Source organism: Fukomys damarensis, unplaced genomic scaffold, assembly GCF_012274545.1.
Source record: "Fukomys damarensis isolate Sample0158 unplaced genomic scaffold, DMR_v1.0_HiC HiC_scaffold_37, whole genome shotgun sequence".
NCBI classification, from domain to species: domain Eukaryota; kingdom Metazoa; phylum Chordata; class Mammalia; order Rodentia; family Bathyergidae; genus Fukomys; species Fukomys damarensis.
Window position 1 is genome coordinate 62,120,150 of NW_022900949.1, and position 24,663 is coordinate 62,144,812.

General features: G+C 38.4%; 1 pseudogene; it reads right to left on the minus strand.

The window, feature by feature from the left end:
- Positions 1-8,698: 8,698 nt before the first annotated feature.
- LOC104871089 overlaps positions 8,699-24,663 on the minus strand; it is a 34,028-nt pseudogene continuing 18,063 nt past the window's right edge.

Genomic DNA, 24,663 nt, shown 5'->3' on the forward strand with positions numbered 1-24,663 from the left:
ACATATATATATATAAAGACCAATAATAGCAGCATGTTATGCATCAATAGAAGCAACAGCTTTTCCAGGTTCTGCAGTCATCTGAAAAAAATTATAGACATCCAGCACACACCATTAAAAAAACAAAAACAAAAAAACAAAGAAAAGAATAATATCCAGAAAAACAGCAAAGTTCTGTTACTGTTGTGGTACCTGGCACCATTTTTTTTATTAGCATCTTAATCATCATCTGGAAAGAGAACATTCTAGAGTAACATCATTAAACATAGCTCTGATAAAGCACAGTCACTACTACATATCATAAAGCAGGTACAAGATATTTTACATTCACAGAGGGATGATACAGTACTATCCTACATCTATAATACTAGAATCAGTTTTGGTTTGAAATTTACTTTGCAAATAAGATTGCTACCCCTGCTTTTTTCTGAGCTCCTGTCACATGGAGAATTGTTTTCCATCCTTTCACTTTCAGTCTATGGGCTTCTTTTTGCACTAGGTGTATTTCTTGTATACAACATATTGTTGAATTTTGCTTCTTATTCCATTCTGCCAGTCTATTTCTCTTGATTGATGAGTTGAGGCCATTGACATTGATGGTTTTAACTCGTATGTACTGACTTATTATTGTCCTGTTATTGGACTTTTGTTGACTGTTTTTACTTTTTCACCATCTCCTTTTAGTTTCTTGCCTTGCCTATTAGATTTGCTCTGTTGGGCCTCATGGTGTTGTTACCTTCATTGTCTTTTTCTAGTATCTGGTTTAGAATTGCTTGTAGTGCTGGTTTGGTATTCATGTAGTTTCTCAGGTGTTCTTTGCCATGGAAGTGTCTTATTTCCCCATTCATTTTGAAAGAGGTTTGCAAGATACATCAGTCTAGGTTGGAGGTTGTTCTTTTTTAGTACTTGAAATACCTCATTCCAGGCTCTCCTTGACCTGAGGGTTTGTGTTGAAAAGCCTGCTGTGATTCTGATAGGCTATCCTTTGCATGTGATTTGTTTCTTTTCTCTCACTGCTTGTAGTATTTTGTTCTTCTCTTGGGTTTCTGGGATCTTGATTATCATATGTCTAGGTGTAGATTTTTTTTGATTGTGGCTAGTTAGGGTCCTATATGCCTCACTTATCTGAATGTCAAATTCTTCCCCTCTGTTTGCGAAGTTTTCTGTCATTAATTCTGTGAACAGCTTTTTTAAGTCATTTATATTTTCTCCTGCTACTTTATGGATTCCTATCAGTCTTATGTTATTCTTCTTTGCATCATCTAGGAGTTGTTGGATCGATTTCTCATAGTCCCCTACTGTTTTTAAGAGACCTCTCTTTTCAGGGTCACTGACTGCAATCTTATCTTGTATATCTGAGATTCTATCTTCGCATTCTTTTATTCTGTTGCATACACTTTCAATGAAGTGTTTAATCTCCTGGAGATCTGCTTGAATCTGTTTTATGGATTCCATTTCTTTCCTATGTTGGGCATTCATTATTTCCATTTCATTCTTATGCTGGGCCTTCATGGCTTCTATCGTGGTCCTGAGCTCATCTATTTTTTGTCAGTTTCTGTTCTAGAGTCTCGAATCATGACTTTCATTTTGCTCACCACCTCTATGGTTATCTGGGAAATTATTTCTGTTTTGAATTTTTCTAGAGCCTGATTGATCTGTTTTGTTACTTCCTGTGGTTTGAGTTCAGGGTGTCCTGGTGGTTCACTATCAGCCTTTTCATCATCATTTGCTCTACTGTTTGCCATTGGTGAACTGGAAGTCCATCTTTGTGTCTTGCTTAAGTGTTTTCTCATTTTTATTTTTGTTGTCGGGCTGTCCTTGGTTTAATCTCTGGGTTATCACCCAAATCTTTCTTTCTTTGTTACCGGGGATCGAACTCGGGTCCTTGTGCTTGAGAGGCAGGCCACTGAACCACTGAGCTAAATCCCGGCCCTAAATCTTTCTGATATAGTTGCACCCTAGCTTCTGGGTCTCTAACGACCCACAGACATTCTCATCTTCATAACATCAGAGAAAACAGCTCATCAAATTAACCACAATCCTTTATCCCAACTGATACAATCAGCAACACATTATGATTAAGCATAATTTGGAAACTGACCACCTGTGGTACTCACTAGTCTATCAACCTTAAACCATTTAAATTAAATTGAAATCAAGAAGCAGTCCAAAACATGTCTGCAGTGAACAGTTTTCAATATAGTATATTTACTATTTAGGATGGGGGCTCAGACAGAGCTAGGACGTAAGACCCCTGATCTCAGTTAGCTGATGGCAAGAACCCCATGATGCAGACTGACCTTGGGCTGCAAGGCCCAGATTGAGTTCCCCAACCTTCTGATTGGTTGAACTCCACACCATTCTACTACAGGTTTCCCACACCCTTTCTTTAAAGATGTTCAAAGTTGGAAACTCATAAAAATACCCTTTATGACCACCTCTGCCTCTGCAGAGTGGGTCCAAAGACAATCAGGAGGTCTGAGAGTGTGGGTGGGGGTGGGATGGGGGGGTAGTTAGGGGAGCTGTTGGGGTTCAGGGGTGCCTGAGCAGCTACCTTCCTGGCACTGGAGCGATGGCGACTCCAGGTGGGAGAGGGCGTGTCTGTCCTTCCCGCGGTGGATCGGGGCCCAGGCTACCTTCCTGGCACCAGAGCGATGGCGGCCTGGAGGCACTTTTGGAATCTCCTGCAGCATAAGCTGATCACTCGATCCCCTTGCACTGCAATAACGAAGGAAACTCTTTCCAGTCTCCTACTTTGCCCTCCTTCTTCCTTTTGCTCATTTAATGGATGAACTCTCCTTTTGCATCTGGGCCTCCCAGCTATTTCAAACTGATCTAGTAGTCTATACTTTACTTTTAAGAAATTGTTAAAATTTTAGTTGATTTCTTATTACTTGTTTGTACAGTGGCCTCCTCTTTCTCCTGTGCTGTGTCAAAGATGAAACAGATCCTATGTCTGTCTTTCCTTCCTGCTACCAATACTTTCAACTGAGTTTTTAATATCATTGATCTCTGTTTGCTTTCTTTTCATACTTTCTTATTCTATTCTAAAATGGTGATCATACTTTGTTATTGTCTTGCTTAACACAGTTGGTGCACTAGTTGTTTCTTCTTTAACCTCGTTGGATGTTTTGTTGGCAAAAACCTTTACCTGTTTAGTGAAAACCTTGTTGTTTACATCTTATGCATTTGCTCATATTTTTTTATCTGCTCAAGTATTTTGACCATTTTGTTTTTGAGTTCTTTGCTTATGGCTTCCTCTATTTCAGTGTGCATAAGATCAGCTTTTGGGGAGTCAAGAGTTTTGAGGGACATCTTGATGCTATTTTCTCATGCTTCTATTATTTTTGCATTGTTAAGTTGAAGATCGATTAGAGTGGAAAAATTGTCACCACCATAGAGATCTCTTTAGTTAGCATCCATCTCCCTGTGATGTGTCCTTGGGTTTAGCTATATTTTTAGTATTTTTACTCCTCTTCATCCTATTTGGTATAATATCTGAGGGTCTTCTTAGTGTCCAACACTCTGGAGGCTTGATCTCTAGCACCAGTTAGAGAGGAGAAAAAAAACTACAATACTTTCGTCAGTGGAGACAACTTCCCCTCCCTGAGAGCTGGGGTTAGTATTCCAGGATCTTCTTTCTTTTCTCTGTATTACCTTCAGTTTCTCCAATTTGTCTATTTGTTCTTTGGTTCTTTCTTGATTCCTACATCTCTACTTGTTTTTCTCTTTGCTAAGTTGTTGTTTTCTAGGTGTCTCAATTCCAGATCTCAAGGAAGCTGTATTTTGCTGTTAGTGTCTATTCCACCTTTTATTATTATTATTATTATTATTATTATTATTATTATTATTATTTGGTACCAGGGATTGAACTAAGGATCTTGTGCTTGTAAGGCAGGCGGCAGCACCAATGAACTAAATCCCCAGCCCTATTCCACCATTTTTAATCTCTCACCTCAACCTTGTTTTCTATTCCTGTCCTCTGGTTACTGTGGTTTGTTTTCTTTTCCTTTCTTCTTTTCTTTCCTTTCCTCCTGTTCCCTCTCTCTAGTCCTCTCTCTCTACTGTTCCCTCTCCCTCCCCCGCCTCCTAGTACTGGAGATTGAATCCAGGGCACCTACTAAACAAGTACACCACCACTGAGCTACATCCCTAGCCCCTGGAGATTTCTTGAAGGTCCCCAGGGTTCTCTGAGCTGCAGGGCTTGATACTTGCTATTCTTTGCCTGGAACGTTCTTTCCCACACTTCAGATCTGATTGAATATGATTTCCTTTAAAAGTCCTCTGACATTCCATTTAATATCTTACTCCTCTTTCAGACAGTATCCTTTTTACTCTGCTTTTTTTTTTTTTTTTTTTTTTTTGTCTCACTATGTAGTTGAGACTAACCTGGAACTCACTATGTAGCCCAGGCTGATCTTGAACTCATAGTGATCCTCCTGCCTCAGTCTCCTGAGTGCTGGGATTATAGGCGTGTGCCACCACACCTGGCTTGATTTTTTTTTTTCTTTGCATCTTTAAAAACAACAAAAGCCTATATACCTGTTAAGTGAGCACATAAACATGGAATAGAAGTTTGAACACTGGCCTTTGGGATTCTGCAGCTTCCTGGAAGAGCTTTCTTTGTATCGCAGGCTTGAAGAAAAATGGAAGGGTGCCAGGCATCTGTTGCTGAAGTTTAAACTAGAATATACTTTTTCTTAATTTTTAAAATTTCTCAAAACCTTAACAAAAGATATCATTAAAGTTCATATTCTGTTGTTTATTTGATTTATTTAAAACTTTCTGGTTTTTCTTCTATATTCTTTGAATTTTATCCTTGTCTCTGTTATCCTCTCTACCAGGTCCTTTTTATATTAAAAGGTAAATACTAAAAAACTTATAATAAAAAGGAGCAGTCCTTCACACTTCCCAGTCCTGCCCACAATAGCTTTCAATATTCTATAGTTGGCTAGGCCAGTTACCTCTCAGCCATTTGCTCTCCATTTTCCAAAACTGTGTCAACATCTTTTTCATCTAGTGCCAACTCCTCTCATTTTCTCTATCCTCACAGATTTTACAAGGTAAATACTAAAAAACTTATAATAAAAAGGAGCAGTCCTTCACACTTCCCAGTCCTGCCCACAATAGCTTTCAATATTCTATAGTTGGCTAGGCCAGTTACCTCTCAGCCATTTGCTCTCCATTTTCCAAAACTGTGTCAACATCTTTTTCATCTAGTGCCAACTCCTCTCATTTTCTCTATCCTCACAGATTTTACTTTTTAATTGAATTTGTTACCATATTCATGGCAAAGAAAATAAGTAAAGCTAAGCATATCTATTCATTCTCTGTGTTTAACTGAGACTATTGCTATTTTTGAGGATACAAAAACTGTAGAACTGAAAATTCTAGCCCCTTCTCTCACCTATGGTTGTAAAACAAACAACAAAATGTAAAACCCTCAACCCTGGTTTTTCTTTGGTGTTTGTACATGAGGGTTTTGTTTTGGCTTTCATTTTGATTTACCCATATTTTTCCCCTGGATCACAGAAAATCTCCTAAAAGTGTGGCCACATACAGCTAAAGTGAGGGAAAACTGGCACCCTAAGTATGCACTCTGCCTTAATTTGGCTGTAATGATAATGTGCTATTCTCTAACAGTAACTTTCTCGTCTCATTTCCTTTTCTTTCACTTTTTGTTTTTGATGCTCTTGTTTTTTAATGTGTCTTTTCCCCAGTAAGAAATTTGAGGGGCTCCTCCACACATTTCCATTTCCAGTATGGTTTTATTTTCCATTTTTTCTCTTCTTGGTGACATGCACCATTTTTGTTGCTCCAATAATCGCTGTTGCACTCAGGAAGGCCTGTTGTGCCCTTCAGAGGCTGTAGCTTTTCTTCTACCCTCAAGAGCTTTCTTCATACAATTAAAAGCAAAGTCCACCCACTCTTTGGCTTCTTGAAAAAGAATACAATTTTTCTCCCGTTAATTAGCCTCCTTATTAGACCATCAATTTATCTTCATTCTAATGTGAATTTGTTTTCCACTTGCAGCTTTATTTCTCCAGAATCTGAGAAACTTCAAGTGTCTGGAATTCATGATTGAAAAAAATAAAAAAGTAGTGTTTTTCACTTTACATACCTCTATTTACAGACTCTATACTTTCTGGCTTATAAATGTCACTTTTATTGGTTCATTTACTATTTTTATAAGCATATCCTGGACTTTGGCAAACACAACCAGAGAAATAGACTTACTTACACATATTTTGATTCTAATTATTAACTTTGAGGTGATTTTTGGAAATTTCTAGTAAAAACCTAGTTTACTCTCCCCTCTCACAAAAGGAAATTGCTTTTTAAAATTTTCAGGATAATCCTTTTCTCCTGTCTAGTAATGATCCATGATCATTTATATACTAACTTAACATCTTCTAGCTTTCAAAAGCCTGTGTGGTGTGTTTGTGTGTGTGTGAACCTCATTTGTAAGTGTCTTTCTTCCACAAGAAATGAGCAGGATGAGCTCCACTGTAGCTCTTTTAGACTGGCAAAGAAATCCACTCTTCACTTTTATTCTAATTTCTCTTGCTAAAATCATTTTTATATAGGCTCTGTGTTTAGATAGGCTTTACAATGGCCCCAGTGATCCCTGCTGTCCTCGTATTTACACCTGGTATGCTTACCTCCTCTTGAGTGTGGGTGGGACTTACTGACTCATTTATCATATATACAATGCAGCAGAAGCAGTGGGTGCCATTTTTGACTGGGTTACAAAAAAGACTGTGGATTCTCCCTTGAAACTCTCTCTCCTCTGTCAGTCCCTGGCCTGAGGTAAGCCAGCTGATACAGTGAGAGGCTCTGTGGAGAGGTTCCTGTAGCAAGGAACTGGGGAGGGCTCTGGATAACAGACAGAGGTCCCCAGTTCAACAACCTGTGAGAAAATAAACACTGTCAGCTGAGCCTCTGCTGGTTGAGCCTCTGGATAGACTGCTGCTCTGTGGACACCAACACCAAGCTCTTAGGAGATCTTAAACCAGAGGCACCCAATTAGACCACACCAATTCCCAATCCACAGAAATGGGGAGATAATAATTACTTCTTATTTGAAGTTGCTGAATTTGGGGGTAACCTGTCATTTAACAGTAAGTAATGAATCCAGGCTCTCAAGGCAAATTGTCTAGCATTTAGTCTATGTTTTTCGTATGATAAACTTACGTTCAGCTAAATTATTCTGTAGGTTAATTTAATCATTCATGCAAGGTTTTCTTTATGCTTCTCTCTGACGGCAGGTAATGGCAGATATCTGTTTTGTTCATAATTCCATCATAGGGCCTACCTAGCCTACTTACTAGATAGATGATAATCCGTACTTTCTGAATTTGACTCCTCATCTTCACTTCCTACTTAGTTATTCCCCACTTTCTATGTTGCTGTTCCCTTTGGGATTCAGACCTAATGGTTTAGGTCCCTTGACCTCTCTCTGCTTTAACCTGCTGTTTCTGCTCTAGAACTTCACCACTGCTGTCCCGTCTGTGGCGGTCAGCATCCTCTGTCTTCTGCCTCATTCCTGCAGTGGAGTTGAGTCCATGCATATGCTCCACTGGGAAGGGCTCCCTTTCTTGGGGAGGCTGTGCTGCTGTGGCCCACATGAGACACCCAGTCAGCTGACCTCCTTGCCACCTGCAGTAGTTAAGGAGTGTGTTCACTGTTTCGTTTTCCACTTTAAAAGACCAAATGAATGAATGAATGAATGGTCCAAGAGATAGTGCCTGTTAAACTTGAGGTCACCTCTAAATCTAGAAACAGAATCACCAGAATACATTTCCTGAAAGAGCAAACACCATACCATAGCAAGTCAAACTTGAACCTTGGCGCTGCCAAATTGTATGAGCTTATGGACATCATTCTGCCTTTTTAAATAAGTTTCTCATCTGTAACATGTAAATAATTTCAACTTTATAGAACTGCCTTAGGCACTATTTTTGACCTAATATTTTGCCCATTCCATATTTTATCTTATAAGAGGTACACTCCATATTTATGATTGGTAATTTAAATATAGCAAGAACATCATTTCTTTATTGTTTAATAATTGATATTTCCACTAGCACTTTTGTTTTTTATTAAGATGTCAATAAATCCAACAAAAATATTACTTTCAAGTAGCATTAAGAATTTTCCTCCATTTGCCTTTATTTTCTGTACTGCTATAAATGAGATCAAGCATTATAATGTAACACAATGTTGGTGACTAGGGGACAAATTAATTGTCAACTACTGTTCCTTTTTCTTTTTTTTTTTTTTGTACCAGGGATTGAACTCGCAACCTTCTGCTTACAAGGCAGGTGGCAGAACCACTGCACTAAATCCCTGGCCTACTGTCCCACTATTTCTAAACTGCTTAGCAATTTCAAAAATAAGATTCTGTTAGAAAAAAAGTTTTCATATGAAAATAACTTTAGTCTAAATAAAAGCATTCTTGAAATAATCATACATATATAGGAAATAATACTAAAGCATAGAAATTACCTTATAAGGTAATTTAGGTGGGCAGAAATGTAAAAAAAGTAAAACCATCTTCATGTTGTCTAATTTTTTTTAACTTAATACGTGCTTTGAAAGTATTTTTTTTTCTTCAAAGATTCAGTTTTCAAATAAATAAGGCATAATAGCTGGGGATTTAACTCAGTAGCATTGTGCCTGCCTCACAAGTGCAAGGTCCTGAGTTTGATCCCAGGTACAAAACAAACAAACAAACAAATAAGGCATAATACCTATATAAATATTCCTAGTCTTAGAAGTTTTATGTCATTATTTGCAACACAGAATTGACTGGGCATCAAGCAAACGTTAGAGATTATGTAGTTCCCTATCCTCACCTCACACAAAAGGAAGCCAAGTCCACAGAGGTTATATTGCCTACTTAAGAGTCCTAATGCACTCTCAGGGCCTGGACTAATAACCCAGGGCTCTTGCCACATCACTGAACTGTCTTTCATGTTTGCGTTTGTTTATCAAAAGAACATAAGGTCTTACACTAATTGCACAGGTACTATTAACTGCTTCCTACCTCTTCCTGGGACTGGTTAAATTGCTGTATCAGTCGTGTTTGTGCTAGCATTACTCTTTCCAGTTCATCTGACTTCTGTTTCATTTCCTTTCTCAAGTCTTGAGAAACTGAATCATTATTAATTTCCTTCTTCAAGCGAGATTCAAATTCTGCAACTAAATTTTTAAGGTTTTTCACTTTCTTTTTTCTTTGACTCAGATTCTTCAGTATATCGAATATGGGATTCATGGAGTTTTTCCTCAAGAGCAGTCACCTCCAGCCTTAGGTTTCTTGTAGCGCCTGTGATTAAGTCAGATATCTGTAAGAGAAATCTTGTATTAGTTTGTAGACAAGTTTCTAGGTGATCATGGAGATCTTACGATTTTTAAAAGGTTTATTCTAACAAGTTAGTGTGCTTGCTCTTTTAACTAGATGAAAACAAATCCCATGCCATATGCCAAGTTTCAAGATTTTTGTTTGAAGGCTGGGATATAGCTCAGTGGTGTTGCACGTACAAGGTCCTGAGTTTAATCCCTGGTACCAAAATGAAAGAAAAAGATTTTCATTTTAAAAGTTAACAAAAATTTTTATTTTTTCTTTCATTTAAAATTGTACCATATTAATCACTTGGGCATTCTTAGAACTATAAATCTCTGTGACTTGGAACTATAAATCTCAAGGATAGCTCAAGTCTTGCAAGTAGATTGGGGGTGTGGCTGGACCTAGGCAAGTTGGCTTTGGGACTTCAAGATGCCTGACACTGGGAGATGCAGGAAGGAGAGAACCACAGCTATATTCTTCTCATATTAACCAATATGCTTTCCTTTGACATAATTATGTTTTCTCATATGTCATGGCTGAAGGTACCCCAGGCACTACACTTTCTAGAGTAGCACTGTGCAATGGAACTTCTTGTGATGATAGAAATATTCAGTGCTATTCAATATGGTAGCCATTAGCCATACATGGTTATTTAAAGTGGTGTACTGTAAATGTTTAACATATGACTCTAAGACAACAATAACAACAATGACAACAGAACAAAACAAAAAAGCAGTCAAACCTGCATCTAATTTCCATGGTGCAAATACTATCTAACTACCAGCGTTGTACCACTGATTACAGAGTAAGAAAGAGGTGCCTGTGATAGGCTCTTGAAAATCAGTACTGGCCATGAGCCCTTGAAATGTGACTACTGTGATTGAGGAATGGAATATCAAATTTCATTTAATTTTAACTAATTTAATTGAAATATAAGTAGCCACATGTGGCTAGTGCAGTTTTGAGAAAATACCAGAATGCTATGACGATGTATTGCTTCTTAGGGTGATACCTCTAGATAAATGAGAGAAAAGCTTGGAGAACCTTTTCCTCATAGCCTGAAACCTTCAGAAGGGAAAAGACCTTTCTTTCTCTAAAAAGAAAAGCAAGGAACAGAACAACAAGAGCAGAACTACTTCTGGTGAAACACATCCTTATTAGTTATACTACAGACATTGTCATATTATAAATATTAGCACAATAAGAAACTAGCCCACAGAGAATCTGAAAAGCATCCACAGACCAAAGTTCCAAGGACTCTGTGAACTCTCTTAAAGAGATTTGTGTATCCAAAATCCATTTCAAATGTTAAACTCACATGAGGAATAACTTTGGGAGAAATGTATTCACCACAATTAGTGATTTTATAAATTAATATTCTATTATCTTCAAATTAGTCCATAAGGGAAGGAGGTCACTGTTAGGTCTGAACAATGGTTTCCATCACCCAGAGTAGAAGTGACAATGAAACAGAGCAAGTTATCCTTGGGATAGAAGCTTCACATAGCCAAAAATACGTTTTGATATTTTACAAAGGAGTCAGGAGTTTTCACTTTCAATCGGAGGTATGACTTCTCTTCAGAAATTGTACCGTCTGGAAGTTTGGGCCTCTCTGGTGCCCCTCCCATGGGATCCTGAGCCACCCAAGACTGCACCTGTAGCCACGAGGTGAGGGAATAATGCCAAGGGGAGACTCAGTGGCGCTCCTGACACCAGGAGCCAGGAACTGAAAGGCAGGTCCAGCTAGCGGCAGTCAGAACGGCAGGCGAGCTGAGGCCCCGGGCTGACGGCACACGCTCCACCGTCTCCACGGCGTTTCACGGATAAAATTACAGATTCAGAGATCAAGAATTTTAAGGCAACATCTGCAGAGGATCAAATCCAAAGCACGAGGCCTTTCTGGGTGTGGGCCCTTGTGCTACATTGCTCACACACTCGGGGAGCTGGTCTATGCAAATAGTTGTGTTGAATCTCCTTTACACAAATACAGAGATCATCAGGCTCACCTGAGGCTTAATTAACATGAACTCTTACCGAGTATTCAAAATATGATTTCCCCACTTGGTCTTGATACACACACACGTGCAAACACACACACAGACACACACACACACACACACACACACACACACACGCAGACGCGCGCGCGCCCTATATTTAAACTGTATAAAAAGAGAAACTAGCCAGTCAGGGAGGCATATGCCCATATTCCCAGCACCTTGGAAGGTTGAAGCCCGAAGATTGTGAGTTTGAGCCCACTCTGGGCAACATATTGAAACCTTGTCTTAAAATTGAAAACTAAAAAAAGAGCAGAGGATATAACTCAAAACAAAATAAAACAGCAAAATAAAAATAGAGAAATCTTAACAAAATCTTAAATTACATATAGGACACACTGTCTAAGAAATGAGGGAACGGGCCGGGGCTCTAGCTCAGTGATTCCACTCCCTGCCTTGCAAGCACAAGGATGTGAGGTTAATCCGCAGTACCAAAAAAATAAAAATAAATTTGGGTCTGGGATTTAGCTCAGTGGTTCTGCTGCCTGCCTCGCAAGTGCAAGGACCTGAGTTCAATTCCTGGTACAAAAAAAAAGAAAGAAAGAAATGAGGGAAGTGTGGTTACTTTTAGAATAAGTGTGCTGAGCTTCTGGAAGTCAATCAGCAGTTGGTAGAAATGGCTGTGACCATGGCCGGGTGGGGTTGCTCTCTCAAAGGGCTTTCAAATATTCTTTTGTTGGTTTGTAGGTAGAAGATGCAGGTCTCTTCAGAATAAGTGAATTTACTGAGGGGCATCCTGTAGATATTGGAGTTTTTTTTGTGGTTAACAAAAGGAACAGTAGTGTGGCCAAACAGGAGGGCCAAGTACAAGATGGCAATCCAACATGAGCCATGAGGTTCGTCGAGGTGCCTCCAGGATAGGGAGTGGACAGTGTGCAGGCAGGAGACAGGAGGTGCACCTGCCAGGTGAGTTCTGTGAACATTCCCCCAACTGTGATGCAGGCCAGAGAACTGTTGAAACCCCAGAGTTCAGAGTAGGTGTCTTTGAAGGGAGCTGCATGCCTGAGTTCTGTTAATACCCTCAGCAATGATCCAATTGCAGCATGCTGGCACATGAGTGGGGAGGAGAGTAGCACGGTGACCAGGAAAATGCCCCCTGTCCATGGGTTACCACAGCCATATATCTGACCGACCCCCACTGGCAGGGACTTCAACCGCTTGAAGGTACTGAGGTCAGACCAGGTGATGTTAGGAATCCTGCTTTCAGGTGTGAGCAGTTGACCTGGAAACAGTAGATTGTAATGTCCTGTGGCCGAACAGAACATTGACAATTCCATATTGAAAGGGAGAATGAAGACAAGGAGAAACCACTTGCTGAACACTGAGCTCTATGTGCTTGAGAAATTGGAGCGAGTCATGGACATAACAGATACTGTCAGTAACAGCCACTAGAAATAGTTACCCTTGTCTGAAAAGAGAGTCACGAGCATCCCCACCAGAGTGGCATGGTAGCCAGTTGCTAAGTCTGACCTGTCCTGGCCGAGCAAGAGGGCTGTCAGAGTGGAGGCCACTGCTCCCATACAGCCACTGAGAGCCCACCACGGGTGCTGGACCAGCAGTCCCTTCACAGTCAGGGTCCCACTGATGGGGTTGCTGACGAACACTTGGGATTACCCCGAAGAACCCAGTCAATGAACTGGAGGGCCATAGCTTTGTCTTTCAGCCATTTGGCAAATTCTTTCAAATCGCCAGTGACACAGCCCAGTGCCCTGGGGATACACCTTCTCCCTCGAGGTGATGAAATCTGACTTTCAGCCTAGTCCAGTTTAACCATTGTGGGGCTTTTCTTCATTAGCTCCTCCTTCCTCTGGCTCCCTGCTACAGCTTCCTGGTGACAGAAGGCACTGGCTGGTAATGACCTGCGGGCTCTGGTGAAAGGGAGAGAGCTGCAGAGATCACAGTTACATTTAAAAATCACTTCTCTGCATTACAGTGTTTAGAATTGAAAATATCTATACTTTAGTTGGGAAAATTTTAATTGATTTTGACACCTTATCTTTTGATATTAGATATTTGAGGTATTGGTCATCCTCAGTATTGGTGATATAATTTATACTGTCTTAAAGTTATTTCAGTAGAAAAATCCACATGTAGCTAGATTGTATACTTGTATAATTCATCTAAGTTATTCGTTCTGGAGCAGTCAAACCATTTTACCTGTGAGGCTAAAACCAATGCACAGTGGTCACAAAGACAACTAAAGGTGTTTTAAATACTGCAGCGTTCTTAGGAGGAAATACCAACATTTATAAGTTCAAACACATTAAATAATGTTGAACACCATAATTATATACCTTCATTTGTAGCTCTTCTTGTTCTTTCTTATACTTTCAGATTATTTCTTGAGGTTTTTCTTTTTCAATATCAAGTTCCAGTTTCGCTTCTTTCTTAAAGAAAAGAGTTTGCTCTTCAAATTCAACTAAATGTTGGGCTCTTTCCTTGGAAAATTCAGCTTCAATCTAGAAAACAGAATTTAACACACATAAAAGCATTCATATTTAAAATAATCACATACATTTATTTTCAGAATTTCATTTTTTTTAAATCTAATATTAATTTTTTAATTGAACTAAACCTATCTAGCACTGAAAAAAATGTATCTTAGAACCTGACTGAGAAAAACTGAACATGGGGCAAATATCCTAAAACCTACCACTTTCTAAAATTTGTAAAATTATTAGAGAAGTTAGGGACTATGTATTGTGGCAATTTTGAGAAATGCTAAAAGCTGACTCATTCATATTTAAATGGCTAAGAACGGAGTCATTTATACTATAAACTCAGTCCTTGCCAGCAACCTATAAGGGGCAGGACTCCCGAACAAAAAAACAGATTTTTGAGGTCCTTTGACTAAGTTCAGCTGAAAATTCATAGGTACAAAATACAAACATTGATTTTTCAAATAGCCCTTTCTTGATAGAGGTCATGAAAAACTCTAGAGTCACAGATTGTCATTTTAATGTAATTGAGAGTACAAGGATATACCAAAACATAGACAATTATATATATTCAGAACCACAGTGCTAGAAGTGACCTTAAAAATCCCCTCATGCAATCTCAAGCTTCTGTGAATTGTAGGAAGAATAAACAAGGATTTTGGTTTGAATTGGAATTGAGCTTAAGCTTGGCTGTAAATTCTGGCTCTGCCACTTGCTTGCTGTGTGATCTGAAATCTGTGGCCATAACCTCTCCTGACAGGGTTATAACTAGTTCTCTTGGGAGTCATTATGAGGATTAAATGAGGTAAAGCATCTGTGTAAAGCTCTAACATGAGCAAGAATCCAATAGTCAGTGGAGATTACTTACACACTGTGACCCTTCAGCTTGTAATGTGGACTCTTGACCAGACAACAGTCTGCTGAATGCCTCACACCTCCAGAAACCACAACTCACTCCCCTTCCCCAGCAGGAGTTTCCATTTAAAACAACACTAAGCATTAGGCAGTTTTTCCTGTAGCTGAGCCAACACCTTCCTCCATGTGGTTTTAACCAATGGTTTTGGCTCTGTCTATCGCAGTGAGTCAGAGAACAGATCTACAGTGCTGGAGCCATGGATACCTCGGGGTTCGTCTACTGAGATTAAAGACGAGTTCCCAGGAGCAGGTTAGCTCTAGATTTCCATTCTGCCATGCTATGGTTATAAATTCTCATTGGAGGTAAATTCTAGGCAAATGAAGAGAAAAAGATGTCAAACTTGAACGACTATGACTGAGTGGTTCTGGTCTTTAAAAGAAAGAGGCCCGAATCCAGGGTACATGGACACAGAAAGCTTGCTAAAAAAAGTTTACAGGAAAGCTTTTAAATTAAATTTTAAAAAGATAAAAGAGTGTGGAGTGTGTTAGATTTATTGTACTGAGCATAGACCTGGGTACTTGTCCCGAAGGCAAAGTAATTATGTTTATATTCAATGTGAGGAGTTATTCTCTCAAAATAAATTTCTGGGTTGTCTGGGTACAAAGCTACTGATAATCTCTTAGGAACATTATAGAACTGTTCAGATGGGTTGCTCTCAGACTGCTAAAGACAAGGAAAGCCTTGGGGGTACTCAGCAGAATAGATGCTTTCCTGATTATTGGGTACTGACATCCACTTGCCTCCTGGTAGTCATTTAGACAACTCACAGGTGTCTCCAATAAGCTGCATGGCCCTGAAGTCTTGAAACAACACCCTCCCAAGGCTGATATCTCCCCTAGGCCTCCACATGTCGAGACGCAGGAACACTGTACATCCAGTTATTCAAGTGAGTAAATGAAGCACCATTTTTCATACCTCCATACTAAACCAAAGATGCCTTCCACTCACCCATTTCTGTTTCTCTCCTTTTACCACACCAGTTCTGGCCACCATCACCTGCTGAACAGCCTCTTTATTTCCACTCTGGCTTCTCTCCAATCCATGCCACACATAGCATAGTATTCTTCAAAAAATGTAGATTAGATTCATTTAGTCCCTCTCAGAGGTTTCTCAGTGCATTAGTATAAAATGAAAACTCCCCACACGACCTTGTTACTGGGCTAAGCCAGGCTACGACGCCTTGTACAAACTGACAAAGCACTCCTTTCCATAGATGAAAACAATCTCATGCCAGGTGGGGACTTGGTGAGTTGAGCACAGCTGGATTCCAGCTCCCTCTGCCCCTTTGGCCAGTGCTCTTATGCAGGGTGCAACCTGAACTCAGTGCTTCTGTTATTCTCCAGACTGATTTCCTATTTTCCTCGTTTGATCCTTATGCTTCTGCCACACTTGGATAGGGAAGTCAAAGACACATGAAAGGAAGAAATTAGATGCAAAATATTTGGAAAAATTGGAAGGTATAACTTTAGGCTCAACTGTTCACAAGATTCTCTGATATTATTTTTTTAAAAAGCAACCTAAACATTTTTTGAGACCCTCAAGAAAAATGTATGCCAAGGTACTAATATACCAAGTGGTAAAAAAAAAATCTCTTTGTGGTTCAGCCTAACAAATTGTGGTAGAATAATGATTTTAGGGCAAAATATATATGTCTAAGTATGGACTGACTGCCCAAAATAAGAGAATGAGAATAAAAGCAAACTAGGCAGGACCGGATGGACTACAAGTCAGATAACAATAAGACTCTGGAAGAACCTTTCAAAAGAGAAGTCCCTTAATTTTATTTATGGAGAAATGATCATTTAGAAAATCAGTGGGGTCTCTTGATGTAGATGAAATAAAGGAAGCATTCTGGGAGGAAAAGGTAATGGCTGATGGCTTGAATGAGCAGAATGTTCTGCTCTACCCAGGTCAGCAAGCAAGATTTTTGTCTACAAAATATGCCTCGTCATTACTGACAGGAAAGACAGAAAAAGAGAAAAAAATAGGCGTCATGGAAAAGAAAAGGCACCGTAGGCAGAAGGGAGAAGAGTGACTACTATTGGTTTGGTTATTGATTTGCACAGCCTAAGAAAGAGAAAGCGAGCAGCTGCAGGTGAGATTTTCCAAACTTTAAGAAAGCTGCACTGGGATGTCACGAGCCCCCAGAATGTGTTGACATGGTCGTAGCATGAGACTATTGGTTCCTTCATCATCTGACTGATTTGAACTAAATGATGAGAACACACAATGATTTGCTTAAGGAGTATATTATTTGCATTGAGAAGATGAATTCATGCCAAATTGTATTACGTTTTTATATAAGCTATTAGTTGAATGCATCTTAGATGGCAGGACTTAGGCAAAATAAATGATTTTAATGATGCTGCACACAGAAACCATAAATCAATGTATACAATTATGAACAATATTTTTATAATTGTGGGGAAATGCTAATTTCTAAAAAAGCATCTCAAGAGTTACATAGAGTAAAATAATTATTGTCTGTGTATACATATTTCACCCCCTTGGCGAAGCCCTCCTAATGGCTGCAGAGAATTCTGAACATTGGTTTTCTTAAATTCCTCTTGTATTTGTTATCGAAATGAATATCTAATATTTTAGAAGATCTATATCTAATGCTGCTTTGAAAAATACTCTTTTTACTAGTTATCTACCAACAGATTTTTGTAGTTGGTTTTGCTCTTATGATTTATCTATTCTTGGAGGCCATCGCCACATTAAAACACCGTGATAACTTAAAAACGAATGGAAATTTCAGACGCCAGAGTAGGGATCAGATACTTTTACATTTAATATCCATATATCATCTAAAAATATATCTCCTAAAAATAAATTACTGTATTATTTTTCAAAAGGTAAAGGCTAGAACTGATTAGTTGAAACCTACTGCTCCCATTGCATAGACTAAGAAACGTGGAGTGCAGGAGACCGGCAGACTGCTTGGCAAGGAGAAAGGGGCGCGGAGGCAGCAGATGTCCAGGCCCTGGAGCGTCGCCGCAGACCTAAGCCTTTCGGACGCTAGGCCCGGTAGGGCCCTCCGCGCCATTCCCAGCGAAATCTCCGGAACGAGAGTGGTGGGAAAGGAGGAGGCACCGAGAGCGCTCCTGAAGGCCGGGCCAACCACGCGGGCCCTGCCGTGGGGTCGAGCCGCGGCCCGCGTGCAGGAGAACAAGCCGGACACGAGCCGCCTGCGGGTGGAGGCTGCAGGCCTGGCCCGCCCAGCACAGAGGGCGGCAGGGAAGAGGGCAGGGACCTCAGGGACGTGAGACCCAAGGTCAGCAGCCGCCTCGAGTCGGGTCACACCTGGTACCGCAGACACCTGAGAGCCCTAAACCAGAGACAAAAGCAGCCCGATCTGCCGCGGAGGCTGAGCAGGGCGGCGCTGAGTGAATGCCGCTTAAGACCTCCACCATCATCCTGTTTAGTCGTCCGGCATGAAGAAACAAACAGGAAATTCCAGCAGTATTTCACATGGTCCATGATATCACTAGGATCTTATGTACCATTATAGTTTTTCACGCCAGAGAAACTACTCGGTATTTACACACGTGTGACTTAGTTATTCCACTTAGGAGTATATCCTCAATATGTATCCATTTTCCTATGAATGAATTAGAGGTGTAGGGAAAGTGGGAAGGGTAGGGGAAAGGGAATAAGGGAAAAGAAAAAAGCATGAGAAAATGAAAAAAATGGAAATAAAGTGTTTGTAAATAGGAAAGGGAGGGGGGGTGAAGGGAGGGCAGGGACAAGGGGAAAAAATGAGAACCAAGACCTGTCATGTAAAGGTACCAGATCCCAATGATGAATGTAACTGTACTGTATACTAAAATGAACCAACAAATTCAATGAGGGAAAAAAAATCCAGCAATAAGAAATGAACAAAAGATTGGGAATTGAAGAATTTAAGGGCTTACTTTTTGGCCAATGACCAAATAACTAGAACTATCTGCATTATCTATGCAGCATGGGGTTATGATTTTTACCTAAAGACATCTCTTTTTGGTAATGACAAAAGTGTTTTTTTTTTTTTTTTTTTTAAAGCCTGGTTTTTCTCAATACAACTTTAAAGGTTTTTAAATTGGTCTGGTCAAGTTTTAAATATCTGGTCAAGTTGAGATTTTTAAGAATTTCATTTTTAATTTGTAATAAAAGTTTACAACTTGATTTTTTCAGAAAAGTCAACAAACTGCAAGCACCTGTTAATAAAGGTCTTAAAAAATCGTCTTTTTTTTTTTAAAAAGAGGACCAGGAATTTAGCTCAGTAGTGCTGCTGCCTGCCTTGCAAGCGCCAGGTCCTGAGTTCGATCCCCAGTACCAAAAAAAGAAAGAAAGAATCTCAGAAGGTTAAGTAACTTCATCTAAATTAGAGAACTAGTACCGTGTGTACAGGGTGTGCATACTCAGAAGTACTGGTAGACTCTATGGTTCAGCATGTCTAGTTTTTCCATATAACCAGTTTTTCCACATGTCTCTTGGGCACAGTGATGAAGGCCATGCATTTAGTATTATTTAGCTTCAAAATATTTGAGATTTTTCAGATAACTCTCTGTTAATTCTAATTTCAGTTCCATTGTGGCCAGAGAAAATAATCCATGAGACTTGAATTCTTTTAAATTTATCAACACTCAGTCATAACACCAATAGCATCCATTTTATAAATGCGTCATGTATCACAGAATTAATATATTTGCTGTTAAGTAGAGAATTCTGTAAGTGTCAATTAAGTCGGGTTGGTTAGACGTGTGGTTCAATACAGTTCTTAAAATATACTATTTTTCTTATATATTCTGATTTCTAGCTATTTTTCTATCAAAGTATTGAGAGAGATATATATTAGCATTTCAGACACTAATTATGCATAGGGTTTTTTTTCTCCTCGCAGTTTTATCAATTAGTAAGCTGTTATTAGGTGAATAAACATATTTGTAAGCTGTTATTAGGTGAAAAAAACGTAGGGTTATTATATCCTCTCAGCGAAATTATCCGTTTGCCATTATGAAATGGCCTTCTTTATCTCTGACAATATCCCAAACATTTTTATTTCTTTGCTCTGAAATCTACTTCATCTGGTAATAATGGAGCTGCTCCAGCTTTCTTCTGACTTGTTTTAGCATTTTATATATTTTTACATCCTTTACCTTTAACCTATTTGTGTCATTATAATAAAGTGCATTTCTTCTAGGCAAGATATAATAGAGCCTTATATTTTTATCCAACCTGAAAATCTCTGCATCATTAATGGGGATATTTATGATCTATGGCTGCTTTTACACAGAGTTGAATTGTGAGAGAGAGAGAGAGAGACCGTATTATAGAAAAAGCCTGCTATGTTTCAGACCTTTATATTTAGCATGATTATTAAGGAGAACAGTTTTAAATCTGCTATCCTGCGATATGTTTTCTATTTGGCCCATCTCATCTTTTTCCCCCCTGTCTTCTTCTGTATTACTTTTTAAAACTCAATTTTATCTCCTTTACTGACTTATTACCACTTTTTCTATTTTTTGTGGTTGCTTTAGGATCTATAGAGCACACCTTTAATTTAAGGCTGCCTACCTTCTCGTGACATACCATTACACGTATAAGAATCTGATAACTGGTGGTGGTGCCACTTAGATTTTTCGATTTGACAGTGACACGACAGTGATACACATTCAGTAGAAGCCATATTTTAAAATTGAATTTTAACTTTTTCCTAGTCTAATGACACAGAGTAATCATTTTGTTTTCCATTTCTAGGACCATATTCAATAATTCATGACATATTGAACAGTTTATTGTAAAACTATAGGCTTCATGTTAGATGATTCTGCCTAAGTGTAGGCTAATGCCTATCATTCTGGGAACACTTAAGGTAGGTAACCTAATCTATGATGTTTCGTAAGTTGGGTATATTAAATACATTTTCTATATATGATATTTTCAACTTATGATAGTTTCATTTCTCCCCAAGCCATGATTTAATATTGTCATAAATTTTGCTTCTGTATGTTGTAAATCCTATATTACATTATTTTATATGTTTTAAAGAAATTTAAATGATAAAAAATCATAAATTTATCCACATTGTTACCATTCTAGTGTTCCACCTGTCTTTGTATAGATCCATACTTCCATCAGGTGCATCCATCTGACTAAAAGACTTCTTTTAACATTTCTTACACTGTGGGCCAGTTAGTGAGAATTTTTTTATTCTTTTGAAAAAGACTCTAACTTCATATCTGAAAAATATTTTCACTTAGTATAGCATTCTAGGTTAATAGTTTACCATGTCTCTGCCACCATCTGACAACTTTCAGTATTTACAACCCCACCCATAATCCAGCTTGCATTGTTTCTGATGAAAAATATGTTGCATCATTATATTTGTTCCTCCACATAGGATACAGTGAACCCTCAAGTTCCGACCCACCTGACATACAAACAACTTGGGTGAATTAGGTTAACGGGAGATTCAATTGCCTCTTGTTATCTAAGGCAAATACCCAGGCAAACATCCGGATCTCAGCTATGTTGACTACAACCAACTTGAGTTACAGCCAGCCCCTGGTAACCAACTGAGTTCATAAGTCAAGGGTCCATTGTATGTTATTAGAGGATGATGTTTGTTTGTGTGGTTAGTTTCTTATGCTAGAGTTTCACTGAGCTTTTCGAATCTGCAGATGTATAGTTTTTATTGAATTAATAAAATTTTCAGTCACTATTTCTTCAAATTTTTCTGTCACCTCTCTCTGAGTGTCCTTCATGAATTTCAGTACACATACATTAGGCCACTTGAGTTTGGTATCACGGTTTGCTGATGCTCTTTTTTTAAAAAATAAATCCAATTCAGTATAATTTTCATTTCACACATTGCAGCTACCATTTTTAGAAGTTAAGTTTACATATTTTAGATATTTCTACATCTTAACATGGTCAATTTTTCCTTTAATTTTAGGATATATGGGATATAGTAGTGTTTTAAAGTCTTTGTCTTATAATCTTAACATCCGTGCCTTTCTGGGTCAATTTTTATTCACTAATTTTTCCCTCATTCACGATAAGTTCTATTTTCCTGTTTCTTTCTATGCCTGACAATTTTTTATTAGACTTCAGACATTGTGAGTAAGGTGCTGGATATTTTTTCCCCCTATGAATATTCTTGATTCTGTTCTAGGATGCAGTAAAAAGTATCTTGGAATCAGCAAGATTATTTTAGGTCTTCATTTTGAAATTTGTTAGGCAGGATCAAACCAGTATTTCATCAGGGGTAATTACTCCCCGTAATGATGTAAGACACTTGTGAGGGTTCTGTAAATTTCAGGTTTTCCAGTCTGTAGTGGGAGCAGCCATTTTTCATGGTCATGTGTGAGTATTTGATATTTTTCTCACCCCTCTCTCAGATAGGCCTTTCCCTGGCTTTGGCCAGATGTACACACTGATCTGGCACATACTGAAGGGGGAATTCTTTGTAGATCTTCAGTATGCTTTCTCTTTGCAGCTCTCGTCTTCAAATACTATCTTGTGAACTATAGCTATTTTGCTCTACCTTGACCCTCAGCAAGGTCTCCTTAAATCAGAGAATCCCTCAAGATCAACCTGGGTTCCCATTCCCCGAACATGGCCTGAAATCTCTTTCAAGGTACTAAGTTGTGACAATTATAAGAGGTTCACCTGATTTGTCTCTTGGTCTTCATTGTCTGATGTCTTAAAACTACTGTTTTCTATCTTTTTTCTTGTGTTTTATTTGTTTAGGTGGAATTATAAATCTGGTTCTTGTTACTACATTTTGGAGAAATGTGGACAGTTTGGACATTATATTCAGATACAGGGAGATTAATTCTCAGTTCATTTCCTGGCTCTATAAACTTGGCAAATTAACTAACTTCTCTGAAGTTTACTTTTTCTTTTCACATGCAAAATGGGAACAATAATGTTACAGTGGTGAAAATTACATTTGTGGAAAGTACTCAGCTTAAAGTCCAGCATGTGGTACATACTATAATAATAGAAACTATTTTTATTACCTAGATTAATGGTTTATATCAGCTAATCTTTGCAATGATTCCACATCTAAAATTTGGGGATTTTATTCATTCAGCTATTAAAATTGTATAACATAACTGCAAAAATTAAAGCGTGCCCTAAATATTCTTCTTAGCCATATACTATCTATTATGAAAATAGGTATTATATAAATAACTTCATACTTGTTAAATTTTGTATTTTGCATGGTTTTATTTCATTAATAGTACCTTATACCACTTAGGAATTATTAGGTCATCTGGTTCTACCATTTGAAAAAGAATAATGTTTTGCTTTCCTTTAAAAATCAGAATCTACTGCTCTGGTGCCTGCCTCACAAGCACAAGGGCCCAAGTTTGATCCCGAGTACCAAGAAAAAAATCAGAATCTACTATTTCGTTTTCTTTTTAATTTACTATTTCTTGAGGTAAATTTTCCTCTGTTTTCACTATCAGTGCAGTTACTCTAGCCAGGAAGTAAAGTTATATTTTCAAAAATTTTATGTATTATTTAACACGAGGTCAATAGTGCCATTCTAACATATAATATCTTGATAATCTAAGAAAATATTCGGTTGGAATTTGCTTTACTAAAATGTGATACTAAGAGATGTGAATCGGTTATGTAAGCAGTCTGGTTAAAGGATAGTTTTTAATTACAAAATTTTAACTGAATAGTAACAACATTATGCATTTGGAACCAATTTTAAAGGCTCAGCATGCACATTAATTTGCTTTCTTTGGATCAAAACAATACTTGAAATAAACAAGAATCCACGACAATTAGTAAATACAGCTATTTTAAAATGTGCCACCCTTGTCGCATAGCAACAATTGATCCTATTATGTGCTTTTTACATACTCTAAAATAATTAAGCACAAATTGCTATCTACTTTTTCTGAATGTTAAAAGCATTTAAGTTATGAAGTTTATTCTAATACATGTATTATATATTTTTAAAGGGAACATTTCATTCCTTACGCAAAGGCACAGTGACCCAAGAAAGAGATGATAATGTCATATTAGCGATTCTCCTTTCTTCTGAGAGGACTTTTAGGGAACTTTAAAAAATTCGAATAGCTAACAGGGCTGCGACATAATTACCATTCCCTGGCTTTACTGGTCTGGTTCTTGATTTACTGCTGGTTAAATAATAACACTTATCCACCAGAAGTGATGTCCTCTCGACAAAATAAAGTGTCCATTTATACTATAAAAATTGTATATGCCAAAAGACAACTGGGATATAATTAATATATTAGAAATGTATGGTCTTAGTAACAACTTTGAAAATATTACACAGTATTATTATTTTCACTGTCAAAGTAACTGAGCATAAAGCAAGAACATAAATGCTTTTATGTGGCCAGAGGGTTGCTAGCACTGACTCGATCTCCTCTGTGTTAGCAGCATCTCAGGGTCAGACAGTAGTGAGCAGGAGCACAGAGAGGGCGGAAAGCACGGACCCTATTCTCTCATGAAATGCAGTTCAAAACCCCCAGTGGAGTGTGACTGTGGAAATGCAGAATTCTGCAGAAGCACAGGCAGGAGAGCTCACTCCAACAGTCTAAGAGAAGGTACTTAGGAGGGAGGAAAGGAAAGGAATACCAAATCTTTATCCATGCTGATTTCATCAGAGAAATTTCCAAGTCAAGAGATAGGACATTTACAGTATCTCTCAGATGTTGACGGAAAGGTTTTAATTTCCAGTCCCTTAAAGAGTAAGGATAAGACTATTTCCCTATTCCTTCATCATATGGCCCAAATAATTCTATCAATTGGAGGGTTAAAAAAATAGAAGACTCTAGGTCCAGGGATTTAGCTCAGTGGTGCCACTGCCTGCCTTGTAAGCAAAAGGACCTGAGTTTGATCCCCGGTAGCAAAAAAAAAAAAAAA